This window comes from Aotus nancymaae, unplaced genomic scaffold (assembly GCF_030222135.1).
Source record: "Aotus nancymaae isolate 86718 unplaced genomic scaffold, 86718_ANA_hifiasm-v0.15.2.pri h1tg000010l, whole genome shotgun sequence".
Lineage (NCBI taxonomy): Eukaryota > Metazoa > Chordata > Mammalia > Primates > Aotidae > Aotus > Aotus nancymaae.
This window is the reverse complement of record NW_026988421.1, coordinates 15,489,724-15,509,596: the sequence shown is the minus strand read 5'-3', so window position 1 is coordinate 15,509,596 and position 19,873 is coordinate 15,489,724. Positions and strand designations below refer to the sequence as shown.

The window sequence follows — 19,873 nt, the reverse complement described above, 5'->3', positions numbered from 1 at the left end:
TTGTCAAACTAATTTTTATATGTTTTACTTTTTAATTTAGTGTTGTGTTAGTTAAACATACCTTTATTAAAAATTTAAACTTATTTTAGATTAGAGGGTACATGTGCAGGTTTGTAATACGGGTTTATTGCATGATGCTGAGGTTTGGGGTATGATTGATCCCATCTTCTGGATGTTATGCATAGTACCCAATAGATAATTTTAAAGTATTTTCTCCCTTTCCTGCCTCTCTCGCTCTAGTAGTTCCCAGTGTCTGTTGTTCCCATCTTTATGTCCATATGTACCAATATTTAGCTCCCACTTATAAGCAAAAATGTGGTATTTGGCTTTCTGTTCCTGTATTTGCTTAGGTTAATGTATCCCTGTTGTTGCAGAGGATATGATTTCATTTTTTTATGGCTGTGTAATATTTCATAGTGTATTTGGACCACATTTTCTATATCCAGTCTACCATTGATGGGCATTTAGGTTGATTCCATGTCCTTGCTATTGTGAATAGTTCTGCAATGAACATATAGGTGCATGCGTCTTTTTGGTAGAATGATTTATTTTCGTTTGGATATGTGCTAAGTAATGGGAATTTACTTGCATCTAATGAATTCTCTTTAAAAATTAAACCTTTTAAATAACAATTTTGTGGAAGCTTTAAAACAACTCCATAGAACATGTTTATCTTTTGCATTTCTAGAAAAGGAAGCTTTCTGAATTTTATGTATCAAATCTTACTGTTAATTGTTACACTTTTCTTTCATATTATACCTAATGCAATGTCTCTGTGCCCTTCTTTTACAGTCATTCATTATTAATTCTGATAATTCTTATCCTTTCACCCTTTCAGCTGGTTCCTTATATTCATCTTCCTCTGTGTTCTCTGTTCTTTCAGTATGCAGGAAACCACTATTGCTATTCTCTCTGTACTTTCATGAATGATTTTTTGTCTTATCATTTAGTTGTTACTCTAAAATTTTATTTTCCTTCAAAAATTAACTTTAAAAGGCAGCATTTTAGGATATTTAAATTGTTTTTTATTCTTTTTCTTCTTTATGTATATTATTAAAATCAAAGTTTTATGGTTTTCAATTATATATATGCAGATACATGTGTATATTAGGTATATATGTACTATATTTATACAAATAATATATTCCAACTATAATAATTATAGAAACATAGGAAAAGCTTAAAAAAGAATTCTCCAAATTTATAAATATATAGAAATTTATACCTAAAGTCTATTAAGCATGGAAAATGATCCTTTTATTTTTATTTAAAATAAATATATTACTTGTTGCAGAATTATCTTAAATATTTCAAGTTAGTTGATTATGTCTTTGCCTAGCCACCTAAGTTTTAGGTGATTTTCAAATTCAGAGAAAATAAGCACAATCAGTTTTTATTCCTTCTCTGTAGTCTGAAGTTAAATACAAGTTCAGAGCAAAAGATCTTGGAGAAATTCCTATTAAGGAAGGCCATTTTGGTCTTAAAACAAATGGAATTAAATCTTTATCTTCTATTCTAAGATCAAGGGTGCCTCTAATACTTTGCAACACTAAAGCTTGGTTATAAGTAAGGCCAACTCCATGGGGATGTGGCCTGTGAATTTATACAGGTTCCCACACTTACAAGGGCAACACACATGGTTTAATGCTCTGCTATTACTGTATTGAAATACTTAATAACTTTTAAACAATAACTATGCATTCTTCTTTCACACAATCCTCTCCTTCCTTCAAATTATATATTAATAGCAGGTTCTGGTTTTACATAATGTTGTTTCTCTTGATTAACTTCTATTAAATATGTTCATTGGATAGCAGTGTGCAGCAATGAAAATATTTTCTATAGACCACAATGGCAGTATTAGAGATAAAAATAATATATGGGATTCTACCATGATAGTACACATTGGAAATGTTTTAGTATAGTTTGACATAAATAGTATAGCCATATACCTATCCATAATTATGTCTGTGATACAATATAGCAGTAACATATTTTGTTTACAGACAGGAGAAAGCAGGATTTTAATTCATTGAAATAGTGAGCTTGTAAGCTTAGCTAAAATACAGTTACAAGATTTGGTATGTGCACAAAATATTAGAAAATAAATTGTATAGTTCTGAATGATAAAAGTACATTTTCCCCTTCTCATTTATGGTTTATGAGGAGGATAAGAATGGAATATTAATTTGTAAAAAGTATTTTGTAGGTAGTATTTGTAGACAGAATTACATGTTTTTATATATTTGTTTATCTTTTGAGTATGGAGCAATAAAGAATAGGCTCATAATTCTTAGAGCAATTAATTGCTATAGTGTGCTTATACCTGAAAAAAATAGTTTGTTAAGAAAGAGAGCTAGTCATTCAGATCAGTAAACAATTATTAAGTTAATACTTGATACTATTAATGAAGGTGAATATCATATGGTTTTTGCTGAAAGTATCTCAGACTAGCAGTGGAGACACTGACCAAAATACAGTATACTAATTTCTTACCTTAGTGATTTGATATGCTTATGAACCCCTTCCACTTCTTAGGGTAATTTCTGTTTGGTTTTAAGTATTTAGTCAGATATCATTCTTCTTATGTATTCTTAATGACCATCCTGAGCTGAAATTGGTTCTCTTCATATCTGTTAATTTCTTTTCTTGAATTATTTGTGTAGTTGTCTGTATCCATTGCTAGAGGGAACTTTTGGGAAGACCATTGCAACAGTACCAGAATGTAAGCGTTCAATAAATTTATTTAGAATGGAATGAAGAAAATATTGATGGAGCACTGAAAAGGGAGTTATTAATTTATTTTTGAGGGATAAGGAAAATTTGAGCAGAGGATGTTTGAGCTGGAAATTGAAAATGTAATAAAATCAACTCTCTGGAAAAAGAAAATAGGAAACAAGGGGAAACAGCATCAGTCAAAGCAAAGAAGTAAAAATGAACATGGTCATAGCATTTCCAGTCTTTGCTCAAGAATGTTGAGAGCTGGAAAAATATTGCTTCTTCTCTTACAATAAAAGGGGAAAAAAGGTGGATAAACTGCACATTCATGAGTCTTGTTGAAACCATTGTAACTGAGAAAACAGGGTAACCAACTGGCTACAAATATAAAGAGAGACAAGAGACGCAGAGAGACGAGACATGAACATTGGCTTACCTGGAATGAAATCATCTGGAGACAGATAAAAGGGGATCAGTTAGTGGTTGATATTTATCAGGGATTAGGTATACACTATCAATAGGGCGAAGCTCCTGGGAGCTACAGAAATTGGTGGAGAGCATTCTCCTTGTAGAATTTGCAAGCCACCTATTATAGTTGCCATTCTCTTCCACCAGTTGCTCAGGGAAAAAAATGAAGAACATTTCAAGAGAGCATTCCCTGTGTTGTAGGCTTATGGAAGGGATTGGCAGCCACAGTAAGAAAGGGCATCAATAGTACAGTAAAAATATTCATTTAAATGAGCACCAAATTATTCATCTTGCCATTGTAATGGCAGTTCTCAATCTGATTTTGGTCGAGACCATAGCTGATCAACAAAAATTGTAACTTAAAAATGAATTTCCATTTGTTTGTGTCATCTCTGATTTCTTTTTGAGCAGTGGTTTGTTTTCTTTGCAGAGATCTTTCAGTTGCCTGGGTGTTTTATTCAACATACATAGTTGTGTGGCAACTATGAATGGAAGTTTTTTCCAGATTTGGCTCTCGGCTTGACTGTTGTTGGTGTATAGGAATGCTATTGATTTTTGCACATTGTATCCTGAGTCTTTGCTGAAGTTGTTGATCAGCTGAAGAAGCTTTTGGGCTGATTGTGGGGTTTTCTAGATATAGGATCATGTTGTCTGTAAACAGGGATTGTTTGATTTCCTCTTTTTTTATTTGGAGGACCTTTGTTTCTTTCTTTTGCCCAGTTGCCCTGACCAGAACTTCAGATACTATGTTGAATAAAAGTGGTGAGAGAGGGCATCCTTGTCTTGTGCTGATTTTCAAGGAAAATGCTTCCAGCTTTTGTGCATTCAGTATGATGTTGGCTGTGCGTTTGTCATAGATGGCTCTTATTATTTTCAGGTATGTTACTTCAATACCTAATTTACTGAAAGTTTTTAATATGAATGGATGTTGAATTTCATTCATAAAAAGCCCTTTCTGCATCTATTGAGATATTCATGTGCTTTTTGTCTTTAGTTCTGTTTATGTTATGAATCACATTTATTGATTTGCAATGTTGAACCAACCTTGCATCCCAGGGATAAAGCCTACTTGATCATGGTGGATACACCTTTTGATGTCCTGCTGAATTGTTTGCCAGTGTGGTGTTGAGGATTTTTGCATCAGTGTTCATTCATGAGAAAATTTCAGGTGGATATCCTGTCTGTCTCTTCCAGATTGTTCTGTCTCTTCCAGATTGTTCTGTCTCTTCCAGGTTTTGGTATCAAGATGATAATGGCCTCATAGAATGAGTTAGGGAGGAGTCCCTTCTCAATTTTTTGGAATAGTTCAGTAGGAACAGTACCATCTCTTCTTTGTATATCTGCTAGAATTCAGCTGTGAGCACATCATGTCCTGAGTTTCTTTGGTTGGTAGACTATTTATTACTGCCTCAATTTCAGACCTGATTATTGCTCCATTCCAGAATTCTATTTCACCCTGGTTCAGTCTTGGGAGGGTATATGTGTCCAGAAATTTATCCTTTTTTTTTTTTTTTTTAGATTTTCTAGTTTATGTGTATAGAGATGTTCATAATATTCTCTCATGGTTGTTTGTATTTCTGTGAGGTCAGTGGGAATATCCTTCTTGTCGTTTCTGATTGTGTTTATTTGAATCTTCTCTCTTTTCTCCTTCATTAGTCTAGCTAGTGGTATATGTGTTTTATTATTTTCTTCAAAAAACCAGATGTTGGATGCATTGATCTTTTTATATATGTATGTATGTGTGTGTGTGTGTATGTGTGTTTCTATCTCCTTCAGTTCTTCTCTGATTTTGGTTATTTCTTATCTTCTGTTAGCTCTGGGATTTGTTTGCTCTTGGTTTTCTAGTACTTTTAGTTATGATGTTAGGTTGTTAACTTGAGAGCTTTCTAACTTTTTGATGTGCACATTTAGTGCTATAGATTTCCTTCATAACACTTCCTGAAAGACAACCTAGGCAATCTCATTCAGGACATAGGCATGGACAAGTATTTCATGAGGAAGACAACAAAAGCAATTGCAACAAAAGGAAACATTGACAAATGGGATCTAATTAAACTAAAGAGCTTCTGTGCAGCAAAAGAAACCATCAACAGAGTAAACAGACAGCCTATAGAATTGGGAAAAAAAATTTTCCAAATTTTTTTTTGCTTTATTCTACAAACATTTATTCAGTGAGAGGCTATGAGATAGTAACAAAAGTCATAAATCTCAAAATATCAGTTCAGAAAGCATGTTACTCATCTTAAGCTGGCCCAATATGAAACCATATGTGGTTTTGTCCAATTCCTACCCTTGAGGAACATGTTCTGGTAACAAATTTAACTTGAACATACAACTTCCTATGTCAGGTAAATGTTTAAGTTCTTTTGGAGTATGACTTACTGAATTTAAAGCTCTTGGAATTTAGGAATATACTTTTGAAGTTAAATGTTAGTTCTCCCATCAGTCTTTCTATGCCAACACCTCGTACCTCAAAACTACTAGATTGAATGTCATTTAATCGCCAATTTTGAAAACATTCTGAACACAACAAAGCTGTATTTCCAAGCCTCCATTGCCCTTAGGTTGGAGGTCATGTTACTGGGCTCTGACCAATAGACAGAAGTAATATCCACCACTTCTAGGTCTGGCTTTTAAAAACCTCATGTGCCATACACCTTCTGTTTCTTCTTTCATCAGTTCAATGGAGAGGGAGATGAGGATCTGAAAGATTGCAGAGGCTAGGAATAGCCCAGATCCTGGAAGATTACATGGAGCAAGACTTTTTCTCCAACTGAATTCCACACTGGACTGTGTCTTCAGCTGGAATCAAACTTTTTGTATAGAAGTACTGAGATTTTAAGGTTGCTTGCTGCAGGAGTTAGCATATCCTTCCATGAGTAATTAGTATTCCCTTAGCATCTAGTTTGACATCCTTAATTACTGTACTTTAATTTAAATAACCTTAAGGGTCCTGTTCATTAAGTGTGACTGCTGGGGTAGGTTAGTGAACAGTGTGGGGTATTCAGGGTTAATTTTTTCTTTGATCCTCATTCATCTCTTAAAACTTTTGCAAAATCCTCCCAGCTTTTTTTTTTTTTTTTTTTTTTTTTAAATCAAAGTTGTTCTCATTTAAAGTTATTTCTTTGGAAACTAGTATAGTCCATGATTTCCAACTTGATTATTACATTCGTATAAGGCATAAAGTTAAATGACTTTATTTAACTGTAGATGGTCACAGTCATTCCTTATACATTATAGAATTGTTGGAATTGCTAATAAAACAGAAAAGTGTACAATAAGTAACAGGGTATCGAGTTGGGGTTTAGGATGTACTACCTACAAGTTGGAGGAAATTAGAAAAAGAAACAGATGTATAGTCAAAGAAAGAGAAAGCACTTTAAGCATTTATTGTATTTTGATCAGTCTTCTATATATTTATTATTATCTTGAAATATCAAGGGATGAAATAAATAGCTGCTTAGTATGTCCCAACTTAACCTTTTATGAAGAAATATAGTTTTAACATTTAAATGTAGAAAATATATCTTGTTTATGTGTAGATGTTTTATCAAAATATGGACTCATGTCAAATGCATGTGTTTGATAAGATGAACTACTGCTATACATTAGTATGTCCATTTGATTTATTTCTGGGGGCTCCAGTGTAGTGACTGTATTGTATAGTTCAGCACTTTTAGTTTTATGGGAAAATGGTCAGCAATTGAACATATTTCAGTGTAATCTCTTTTTAAAAATAATTTTCTTTTTTGTCTTGTTTTGAGAATTTGCAGGTGCAAATATGTCATCCTTTCTTTATTGTTATATCTATATCTTCTTTATTTCTATGTTATCCTTTCTTTATTGTTAATAATGTTTGTCCCCTCCCCTCAACATAATGTTTTGAGATTTATCCAAGTTGCTGCATTCAGATAGCTTTAATGTGTTCCTATTCAATGTTGCAGAGTATTTCATTGTATAATTATAACACACTTCATTCATTCATTCTCCTGTTTTTCTTTTTGGTAATTCTAGTTTTGTTTTTGTTTTTAATTTTTATGATTACCATTAATGTTTATGTTTCCTGGCTCACAAATGGATACATTTTGTTGCATGTATAATCATTATTTATATTTTCAACTTTGGAAAATTAATGATTTTGTAAAGTGGTTATATTAAATTATACCTATTCCAAGTCTTTATTAATTTTATTAATGCTCCAATCTTTGCTGATACTAGGTATTCTAAGGCATTTTAATTCTGACACTTCTGATGGATGTGTAATTGCTATGTTCTTAAGCTTAAAAGATTCCTTAGTCCTTAAAAGTTTATTATGTTTAATCTTTAACAGTTTCATCTCTTTAATCACCAGTTGAATTTTCTCTTTATGAAGTGATGTCTCTCAAGTTTCTTTTGATTTTTCTGCTGGATTCTTCTTCTTTTAATCATTTTTAGTAACATTTTGTACATGCTATGTACACATCTTTTGTTGGTGTCATGTCACTCTGTGGTTGAACTTTCACACCAATTTTTATGTCTATAATGAGACATTCTTAATTTAATATAATCCAATATATCTGTCTTTTCCATATGGTTACTACTTTTTTGGGTTCTGTTTAAAAATTCTTTATCTTATCAATTTGATTTTATTTTAAAATTAACATACAATAATAGTACATATTTATGGTGTTTACAATGATGTTTCAGTATATGCAGTGCGTAATTATCAGATAGGGCAATTAGCATTTATCATCTCTTTGTGCTGGGAACATTCACACACTATCTTTCCAGCTATTTGAGCTATATAATATATTATTGTTAACTAGAGTCCTCTTAACGTAGTGTAGAACATTAGAACTTACTCCTCCTATCTAGTTGTAATTTAGTATGCTTTAACAAATCTCTCCTTATTCCTCTTTCCCCACACCCTTCTCAGCCACTAGTATTCTCTGTTCTATTTTTTACCTCTTTGAGATCAACTTTTTTTTTTTTTAGCTTCCACATGAGTAAAGTCATGCAGTGTTTAACTACTTATTCTTGGCTTATTTCCCTTCATGTAATGTCTTCCAGTTCCTTCTATGTTGCTACAAATGACAGGATTTCATTCTTTTTGATGGCTGAATAATATTCCACTGTGTATATATACTACATTTCCTTTATCCATCAATCTATTGATGTATACTTAGGTTGATTACATGTCTTTGCTATTGCAAATAGCTTTGCAATAAATATGAGAATACAAGTATGGCTTTAATCTACTAATTTATTTTCCTTTGAATAAACACCCAATAGTGGGAATGCTGCATCATATATATGGTAGTTCTATTTTTAGTATTTTGAGAAATTTCCATACTGTTTTCCATACAGACTATACTAGTTTACATTCTCACCCACAATGTATAAGAGTTCCTTTTACCACATCCTAACCAGCATTTTACGTTTTTGTCTCTTTAACGCAGCCTTTTTAACTGGGGTCAGATGATATCTCATTGTGGTTTTCATTTGCATTTCCCTGATGATTAGTGATGTTGGCCATTTTTTCATAGATTTGCTGGCTATTTTGTATGTCTTCTTTTGAGAAATGCTTCAAGTGCTTTCTCTTTCTTTGACTATACATCTGTTTCTTTTTCTAATTTCCTCCAACTTGTAGGTAGTACATCCTAAACCCCAACTCGATACCCTGTTACTTATTGTACACTTTTCTGTTTTATTAGCAATTCCAACTTTATGCCTTATACGAATGTAATAATCAAGTTGGAAATCATGGACTATACTAGTCCTGAAGCATTCTCCTGGTGTTTTTTTATAGTAGTTTTATTGTTTTTGGCCTTACACTTAAGTATTTGATCACTTTTTAGTTGTGTTTTGTATAGGGCAAGTGGTGAGGGGTCTAGTTTAATTCTAATGCATATGGATATCTAGTTTTTTCAGCACCATTTATTGAAGAGATCATTTTTTCTCCAATTCATCTTTGTTCTTGGCACCTTTGTAAAAAATCAGTTGACCCGTAGATACGTAGATTAATTTCTGTGTTCTTCATTATGTTTCATTGATCTGTGTGTCTGTTTTTATGCCAGTACCTGTCATTTTGGTTAGTACTACTTTGTGGTATATTTTGAAGTCTGGTAGTGTGATTACTTCCAGCTTTGTTCTTTTTTGCTCCAGATTGCTTTGACTACTAACAGTTTTCTGAGGTTCTAAACAAAGTTTAATGGCTTTTTTTTTCTATTTCTGTGAACAATGTCATTGGTATTTTGAAAGAAATTTCATTCAATCTGTATATTGCTTTGTGTGATATGGCCATTTTAACAATATTAATTGGGATTCATGGGCATGAGATGTCTTTTTATTAGTTTGCATTCTCTACAGTTTGTTTCATCAATTTCTTTTGTAGTTTTCTTTCACCTCCTTGGTTATATTTATTTCTAGGTAATTTTTTTGTTAGTTATTCTGGATGAGATTTTCTTCTTGGTTTCTTTATCAGTTACTTTGTTGTTTATGTATGTAAATACTGCTAATTTTTTTTTGTTGTTGTTGAGATGGAGTCTTGCTCTGTAGCCCAGGTTGGGGTGCAGTGGCATGATCTTGGCTTACTCCAACCTCTTCTTCCTGGGTCTCAGTTAAGCAATTCTTCTGCCTCAACCTCCCAAGTAGCTGGGATTAAAGGTGAGCACCACCATGCCCAGTTAATTTTTGTATTTTTGGTAGAGTCGGTGTTTCACCATTTTGGCCAGGCTGGTCTTGAACACCTCGCCTTGTGATCCTCCCATCTTGGCCTCCCAAAGTGCTGGGATTATAGGCATGAGGCACCGGACCCGGTGTGATTTTTTAATGTTGATTTTGTAATCTGCAACTGTACTGAATTCATTCAATAGTTTTATTAAATGATAATTTTTTGGTAGATTCTTTAGGATTTTCTGTACACAAGATCATGTGATCTGCAAACAGGACAATATGACTTCCTCTTTTCCAATTTGTATGCCTTTTGTCTTTTTCTTGCCAAATTGCTCTGGCTAGGACTTCAGCACTATGTTGAATAAACGTGATGAGAATGGGAATTCTTGTCTTGTTTTAGTTCTTACTTAAAAAAAAAAAAAACAAGAGCATCGTAGTAAAACAGGAGTAGATTAACCCTAATACCAAAACAGACACAACAACAAAAAGAAAACTGTAGGCTAACATCCCTGATGAACATGTCTGCAAAAATCCTGAACAAAACAAAGGCATTCAGCTTTTCCCTATTCAATTTAATGTTTGATGTGGTTTGTCATGTATGGCCTGAATTGTGTTGAGGTACTTTCCTTTTATACTTAATTTATGGGGAGTTTTTATCATGAAGAGATGTTGAATTTTGTCAAATGCTCTTTCTGCATCTTTTGAGATTATCATATGGCTTTTTTCCTTCATTTTGTTGATGTGATGTGTCACATTTATTGATTTGCATTATGTTGAACCATACTTATATTCCAGGGATAAACCCCACTTGATCTTGGTGTATTACCTTTTTATATATTGTTGGATTTGATTTGCAGTATTCTGTTCAGGATTTTTGAAACACGATAGGGATGTTAGCTTGTAGTTTTCTTTTTGTTGTTGTGTCCTTATCTGCTTTTGGTATCAGGGTTAATATACTCCTGTTTCACTATGATGCTCTTGATTATTGATATTTTTTCATTTATCAGTTTGGGGATTTCAGAAAGTTCAGCCATTTCTCTTCAAGTACTTTTCCATTCTTTCTTTCTCTGTTTTGAAAATATTATATGATAGCATTTTGATGGGTTTCTTTAGGGGAAAAAAAGAGGAAAAGAAGTGTGTTTTACCTTTTATATGTTTATACCTTCATTTCAAAAGAAATATTTATTTTATTTTATTTTCAGAGACAGAGTCTCACTCACCCTGTCACCCAGGCTAGAGTGCAGTGGTGTGATCTTGGCTCACTGCAACCTCTGCCTTGAGTGTTCAAGTGGTTCTTCTGTCTCAGCCTCCCAACTAGCTGGAATACAGGTGTGTGCCACCATGCCCAGCTAAGTTTTATATTTAGTAGAGATGGGATTTCACCATGGTGGCCAGGGTGGTCTCAAACTTGTTCTTGGGATCAGCCCACCTGGGCATCCCAAAGTACTGGGATTAGAGGCATGAACCATCACACTCAGCATATACCTTCATATTTTATCATAAAAATGTAAAATCATTTAGCGGATTTTCAGCTGTTTAAATAATCTGTCATATTTAAAAATTACGGCTATTACATGCCCCTTATTTTAGTCTCTGAGCAGAGAAATTATATCTCTTGATAAGGTATATGTATATATTTAAACATTTAAATATTGAATATCTAAATATTGTATTGTCAATACAAATAATTAAATTAAATATTTAATGACTTAAATATTTAAATTAAATAGTTAATGACTTAAATATTTAAATTAAATATTTAATGACTTAAATATTTAAATTAAAATTAAATGCTATATTTTAAAACTTATACATGTAGAATTATTTATATTTTGTTTTATACAAAGCGATGTGTATAACATAATGTTATTTACATAAATAATAATCATTATTTAGGTGACATTTAGTGAGATTATTTACTTCTTCAAAGTCTGTAATACATAGTTCAGCCTAAATCTGTTTTCCATAAAAGTCCAGCTGTTTGATTAGTTTGCTTAGTAGACAAGTAGTATGATTATCTCTTTGCTTAGACACAGAAATGCTTTGAAGTTACATTTTTAATTAAGCCATGCAGAAGACTTCTAAAGGCTTTTAATTTTTCTATCAGTCTTGAAGGGCTCAGAGTTTTAAAAATACTATTTAGCTCAAATATCAGAAATATTAAAATGATTTGTATTGTGCAGAATCAATTCATTTAAGGAATTATTTATATTTAAAAGTTTTGCATTTTATTTACCTTTTGTAATCTAAAGTTGAACTTGCCAAAATAATTTGATGTCTCAATTTGCTTTTTTATTATGTGAATTAGATTAGTGGTTCATGTTCATATCTCAAGTAAATATATTGAAATATTTTATATTATAAAATTCTATCTATAACAAAAATATTATGTTGGGAAGATCCTATAGTGACCACTAATTATCTATGACTTCTGGTATTCATACCATTATGTAATTCCCTTTTTTTTCTTGAGTGTAGGCAGGACTTGTGCTTGCTTCTAGACCAGAAAATAATGCAAAGTTGTTGGGAAATTACTCCCATTATTTTGTTACATTTCATGGTAAAAGTGATGGTTTTCCACCTCTGTGAATATGCTGTGAAGTCTGTGCTTGGTAGAAGACTTGCTTTTTTTGTATTTCTTATTTCTTTTGGTGGCTCTGAAAAAAATAAATGGAGCTGAGTGTATTCTCTAGCAGCTTAGGATAGCCACCAGCCAATAGCAAGTAAGAAACCAGGGCCCTCAGTTCTATAGTGGTAAGGAAATAAATTTTGCCAATGACCTGAGGAAAAGTAGAAGCAGACACATCCCTGTTAGTCCTCTGATTAAAACCAATCCCAGCTGACACCTGATTGCAGGATTACAGTGGACCCCAGGTCCAGCCAGTGTCTTAATTGTAGTCTGCTGAGACTCTGAATCAGAGAACCTAGTTATGCCTTGTTCAGACTCCTGACCCACAGAAACTGTGATATAATAAATGTGTGTTGATTAAAGTTATTAAATTTATATATTTTTACTGATAAATAGATAACTAGTACAAATATTATATCCAAGTACTCTGGTATTTTATTTACCAAATTATACAATTCTATATTAGATATTTGCATAATATACTCATTAAGTGTTTTCAGACTATGAAGGAGATTTCTAGTCTTTGATAGATATTTTCTTGAATGGGTAAAATAATTTCAACAATGCAAAGTAAGACTTTTCCTAAAACAGAGTGTTTCTGAAGAAATTTTACCTTTATGTGAATAAAAATAGTAGACTGTTATAGAATAAAACATAGGTTAAACTATTTTAATTAATCTGAGTAATTTACATTTATATATGCAAAATTGACTTAATAAAGAATTTAGAATTTCATTTGTTTGTGGAATTGTTTTCTTCTTATGTTGAAAATAGTTGTTAGAGCCTCCATTCTAATTTCTTAATTTGCTTTTCTTTGGGAGATCTACAGTGAAATTGATGGATTATGATAATCTTGATTCCAGATCATATTATTATATAGGTTATATCATAATCCATAATGGATATACAAAATATTTTAATATTAGCTATTATATTTATAGCAGGTTAGCATAGTTTTATCACTTCATTTTGGCATGTGAAGAATGAAGTGGGAGGGTCATTGGTTTGCATAGCATTGCATTGTGTATAAGTAATATTTTATACATTTGTTTGGGATTTCATCTGTTTTATCTTTTGTAATGAGATATTTTCCCACAAGTGGCAACTCTGCTATTAGAATAAATTTGCTAGCCTGTGAGGATTTTGGATTTTGAGTGGTGGTAGGATAATTAGGCCTGTATTCTTTTTATCTTTTTAAAGTGAATTAAACATGTAACAAATTTATGTGATAGTACATGACATTAATGAAAACAAAGATTTGTTTAATTTTGCCTAATCTTAATTTCTATAATGATGATTACCAATTCTTATGGTAGTCCCCTTTGCATTTACCAGTCAGACCTCAACATTTTTCTATATGCAAGAGCCCTTCTTTCTGCCCTCATTTATTTATCTACTTATTATTGGAATGGACTAATTAATTTATATTTTTCCCAATAATTTATAATTCACTACTGTTTTTAACCACTTTGGCAATCACATTGTCCTAGATTTGGCCAGTAGGGAATGCTTCAAGCTAGCTATTTTGTTTATGTGACACACTTATCATTTTGTGAATGCTTCCTTACTTTCTGGTATAAGAAGATATTTCAGGCTCATCTTTTTTCTCTTCTGTCTCAGTTGTGGAATCAGCTGTATATATTTTTTGACCTCTAGTCCCTTGTAATGGAACAGCATATTAGAGTCCAAGATCTTGGTGCTAGGTATGCTCTTTGCTCTTTCAGGTATCTTTACTTAGTGGATTATTTAGTGAGCAAAGTTAGGAAAAAATTATTTACGTACACATATAAATACACATATGTACACATACATGATACATATGCATGTATATACACACATATGTACATATTTTATAAAGCATTTCTTCATACTAAAATTTTCAATTCAGATCTATTTCTACAAGGTCCTTTGTGCCTTCTCCAGCTCAATATTTGTATGTTCTTTCTTCTACAGTAAATAAACACTGACTTCCAACAACATCAACATATTTCCTTGTTTGCTCAATTCTATATCATAATCTAAAATAGTTTCAGAATTATTTTATTTATATCACTTCAGTAAGAAAACCTACATAAAAGATTTTGGAATCTGATTTCAAGTTTTCCTCCTCCACCTTGCCCAGCACCAATTTGGAGTATGTAGTCAAATATAGAGTTCATAAATTACTTTGAATCTTCCTTCTCTTTCTCCTCTCTTGCTCCTTCCCTTCCTTTCTTCTTTCCTTCCTTTTTTCTCTCTTCTCTTCTTCCCCTTACCTCTCCTCCTATTTCCCTCCTTTTCTACCTTTTTTTCCTTCAATATGGAAATAGGATTCACTTGAAGTTTATTAGGTTCATTTATTTTACTTGCTTCCCATTTTATGATTTTTTCCTTTCTCATTCTTATTGTATTAAAATAATTTAGCAAATATGTTGAACATTAATAAGCTGAAACTATTTAAAGTGTACTTGGAGAGATTATTGCTCATTTCTTTCTCCCTTTTCCAATAGGTAACCAATTTTATTGTTTTCTGGTTTATCTTTCCTGTGTTTCCTTTCATAAAAGTAAAGCTGTATGAGCTATGTGTGTTTCTGTCTATGTGTATCTTATATTCATATATATAGTCATTATATAGTCACCTTACACAAATGCTGACATATTTTTAGATGCATTTTTAATACTCTTTCAAATTTTATATTTTTTCTTATTTATAATACTTCCTGGAGTTCAATCAATATCAACTCATAAAGATGTTCATTATCTTTTGGTTCCATTTTGTTTATAGATGTATAGTCCTCCTTTATTTATAGGTACCATAGTTTAACAAATCTATTCAGGGACATTTAGACATTTTTCTAGTATTTTGCAATTAAAATTTTGCTACATTGAATAAACTTGTATGCATGTATTTTTGTAATAGTGGAGGTTTTTCTTAAGAGCGAATTCCTTTCACTGGGATTGTTGGGTCGAAGAATAGATGCATATGTAGTTTTTTAGATAATGTCATGTTGTCCTCCATAGGAATTTTGTTATTTTCTATTCCCACCACTCATATTGGGATGGCCTATTTATCTACAGGCTCATAAGCAGGATATATTGCTATGCATTTGAAATTTTGCCAATCTTGTGGAAAATAATTGGGGTAGTTTTAATTTATATTTCATTATTATAAGTGAAGTTGAATATCTTTTCATGTGGTTAAGAGCCATTTTTATATCACTTTTGTGAATTGTCTCTTCATGCTTTTTCCAATTTTCTATAAAATTATTCATTTTCCCATTATTTTTAAAGAGTTCTTTATAAATTAAGGATTATAGCTCCTTGATAGGCTCTTTTTTAGTGAGATAAAAGTTGCAGATATTTTCTCCCAATTTGTCATATGTTTCTTGACTGTACTAATTGCACATTTTTTTTTTGCTATGCAGTTTTCTTAATATAGTCATATTTCTTAGTCTTAAAATTTGCATTTGGAATTTTATTCATAGTTAGGAAGCCTTTTATTTATATACAGGTTACAGTGTAATTAACCTATCTTTTTTTAATATGTCAAAAATTTTATTTTTTACATTTAGATTTATGCTTCATTTAGAGTTTTATTTTGTGTGGCATGAGGATTAGATCTGATTTGTTAGTTTTACAATAGCTATCAAGTTGTCTTAATAACATTTATTATGAGGACTGTCTTACTCCAGTCATTAAAGATAACACTTTTATAATTTACTAGATTTTTAGTATGTGATATTTGAGCCTGTTTCTGGAATTCCTATTGTATACATTTGGTCTATTTATGTGCTGGTACCATACTATTTAATTATAGAGACCTTGAGTATATTTTAATAGGTTTTAGGTCTACCTCTCTTCAAAGCTATTCTTTTTCAGTGTTTTTCTAACTATTCTTGTATGTTTGCTTTTGTCCATAAACATTGAGATCAACTTTTCTAGCTCCTATAAAATCTCATTGGAGTTTTCATTGAATCACATTAAAGATTATCTTTGAAATTAATTGCTCTTCTGATGATGTTGAGGTGTCCTACTAAATAATAAAGACAGTCTTTCCATTTATTTACATCTACTTTTGTGTTTTTCAATCTGAGTTTCATGCCCAATATCATGTTGTTATATTTTCATAGGAAATATTTATTTCATTAGCTGTTTGGAGGTACTTGTATTTCCTTAAATGACACATGGACTACCAAAACTTGGTGTTTAAATTTAAGTTATAAAATTTGAAAACCCTTTGAATATATTTAAAATTATTTCAAAAAATATTTGTTAATATAAACCACTTTAGATAATATATGTTTCTTGCTTTGTTTTAGCTATAAATATTTAATAGAGAATGTAGTTCTTGTATTGGATACCTTCCAAAACTCTGCAAAGCCTTTCAGTTTAATTCTTAACAAGATGGTGTTGATTTGTGCTTGACTATTGAAAGCTTAGAATTGGGATCCCAAAGTTAGTTCCTGCACAAGAACATATAATTTCTTCTTTCCAAGAAATCTGTAATTTAGGGAAAATAAAATTTCAACCATTCCTGTATAAAACTTATACTGTGTTAAAGGTAAATATATTACAGTAATTTTCAGTTCAATATAAGATTATGTAATTTGAATAAACCAAATATTGTTAACAAAAAAGAAAATGTTATAACTTGCATATTAGAGAAATTAGCTTGTATCCTTTAGCTTTTAAAGTCAACATCTGAGTCATCACTTTAAAAACACTAGAGGGAGAGTGATGCCAGCAAGATGGCAGAATAGGAGATAACCTGCTAATATTTTCTCACAACAACAAAAATTCTGCAACCATCTACTGACAAAAGTCACTGGCAGGAGCTTCAGGAGTCAGGTAGGAGGGTATGAAAGCTCAGTGGAGCCCAAGACCCAAGAGGGTTGTTTTCAGAATGCAAACTGGAACCGAGCTGACAGATGCATTAATTATGCTTCCAGGTTCATGCCTAGAAATGGTCCCGTTCCCCAAGGGATTTGACTGCAGCCCTGTTTGGCCTTGAGCCTGCAACTAAAATCATCTTCCAAGGGGCCTAGGAGGAATTGTGTACACTAGTGTAAGAGGCTTGTTTGCCCACTGATATCAGTCTCAGCAGTGAACCTAGAAGTAGTCCTGTGGCTTGACTCCAACCCTCTTCAGTTGAGTTCCCAGCACAGAACTGCTGACACAAAAGCCCAGAGGGGGACGCCTATATCCTGCAGACTATGAGTCTGAGCCTCCTTAATAGGCTCACCAAACTTATTTTTCAGTAGATCTCAAGTTGCCATTTTACAGCAGATCCTGGGGGATCCAGTCTCATCCCCAGATCCCGCCACTGTAGTCAGGTAACTATCATATCTGTGCAGGAACCTGCTAGGAGATGTACAACCATTTGAGGAATTGAGGTGGGCTCTCCAACTTTTGTCCTGCAGTAGATTCTGAGGGGACCCAGACTCAGATTTGACCCCACCTGCTGCAGTTGGTAACATATCTCACCTGTTCAGAGACCTGCTGGGAAGCATGATTGTCTGGGGCACTGGGATAGTCTTCTGGGCTAGGTTTCCTGGCCACCTTTCCCACACAGCCCAGCTACCCTCCTTGGATCTTCCTTAGGCCCATCTGCCCTGGAGAGCCCTGCCAACCTTGGAGCCCTTGTGAGACTTATGGCAGATCTGGGCTTAGACTGCCCTCTAGTGTTTAGGGAGTTGCAGTGGTCATGGGCTAAGGGAATACAACAGTCAGTCCCCCTAGAAACTCCGGAAGGCCTTCTGAAGAAGGATGAGCAAAAACAAAGGTAGACTAGGAGGACTGGAATAAGCACCTAATCTCTCAATGCACACACATTGTTGCATGTCCATAAGCATCAAGATCATTCAAGGAAATCTAATCTAACCAAACAGACAAAATAAGGTGCCAGAGATTAGCCCTATGGTGATGGAGACATTTGATCTTTCAGACAAATAATTCAAAATAGCTGTTTTAAGGAAGCTTAATAAATTTACTGAGCTCAAACTTCAGTAAAATTCAGAGAAGCAGTCAGAAATACATGAAAAAAACTTAAGAGACTGAAATATTATAATAAAAAACAAGTGGAAATCCTGGAGGTGAATGAAATGAATGAGTGAAATAAAATAAAATGAATGAAATAAAAACAGAATAGAGAGCATCGTCAGCACAATAGATCAAACAGAAGAAAGAATTAGTAAGTTCAAAGGTAGGCTATTTGAGAACATAGAGGAGAAAGGAGCAAAAGAATGAAAAGGTCCAAAGAAGCTTACTAGCTCTATGGGACAACATAAAAGAACACATTTGGGTTATTAGAATTCAAGAAGGAGTTGAGAAAGACAAAGGAGCCAAAAGCTTATTAAAAATAATAACAAAACTTTTCAAGCCTGGGGAAAGATGTGCATGCCCAATTATGGCAAGGTCAAAGGTCACCAATCACATTCAATCTAAGTAAGATTACCACAAGGCATATCACAATTAAACTCACAAAGATAAATGACTAAGAGAGGGTCTAGAAAGAAGTGAGAAAAAAGAAGCAAATAAAATATAAGAGAGATCTAATACAACTGGCAGCAAATTTCTCAGCAGAAACCTTTCAGGGTTAGAGGGAATGTGACAATATATTTAGAATGTGGAAGGAAAATACCTGTCAATGAAGAATACTATAGCCAGAAGAGGTATATTTTAAAAATGAAGGAGAAAAAGACTTCTGCAGACAAAACAAAAGCTGTCTGAAAGATCACGTCTCCATCAGTTTAGGCCCAGTCTGTAGTACCTTAGGTGTTTATTCCAGTCTTCTTAGCCTAGCTTTTTTTTTTGCTCATCCTTCTTCAGAGGGCCTTCTAGAGTTTCTAAGGGGATAGAATATAAAATATATATTTTAAAAATAAAGGAGAGAAAGACTTCTTCAGACAAATGAAAACCACAATATTGGCTACCAGACCAATTCTGCAAGCAATGCTGAAGAGAGCTCTTCAAACTTAAAGGTTACTTACATTGTAAGTAACTAGAAAACAAGTAACGCAATGGTAATAGTCAGCCTTTACCAATCAATAATTACCTTAAATGTAAACGGTTTAAATTATTCAATTAAAAGAGAGAAGCTTAATGGATCGAAAGTAAGACCAAACTATGCTGCCTACAAGAGACTTACTTTACCTATAACAATATTCATAGATTGAAAGTAAATGGATGGGAAAAGCTATTTAATGTAAATGGAACCCCAAAAGAACAGAAGTAGCTGTAATTGTATGAAAACAATAGACTTTAAGTTAAAAACTGTAAAAAGAGACAAACAAGGCCGTCATATAATACCAGCAGGATCAATGCAGCAAGCAGATACAATTATAAACATATATGTACCCAGTAGTAGAGGACCTATATATATAAAGCAAATATTAATAGATTTAAGGGGAGAGATAGACTGCAATA

General features: G+C 32.7%; 1 protein-coding gene across 3 annotated transcripts in view; it reads left to right on the top strand.

Moving 5' to 3' along the window:
• Positions 1 to 19,873, top strand: part of ATRNL1 (attractin like 1) — an 811,501-nt gene that overhangs the window by 271,630 nt on the left and 519,998 nt on the right. The gene's annotated exons all lie outside the window — the stretch shown is intronic.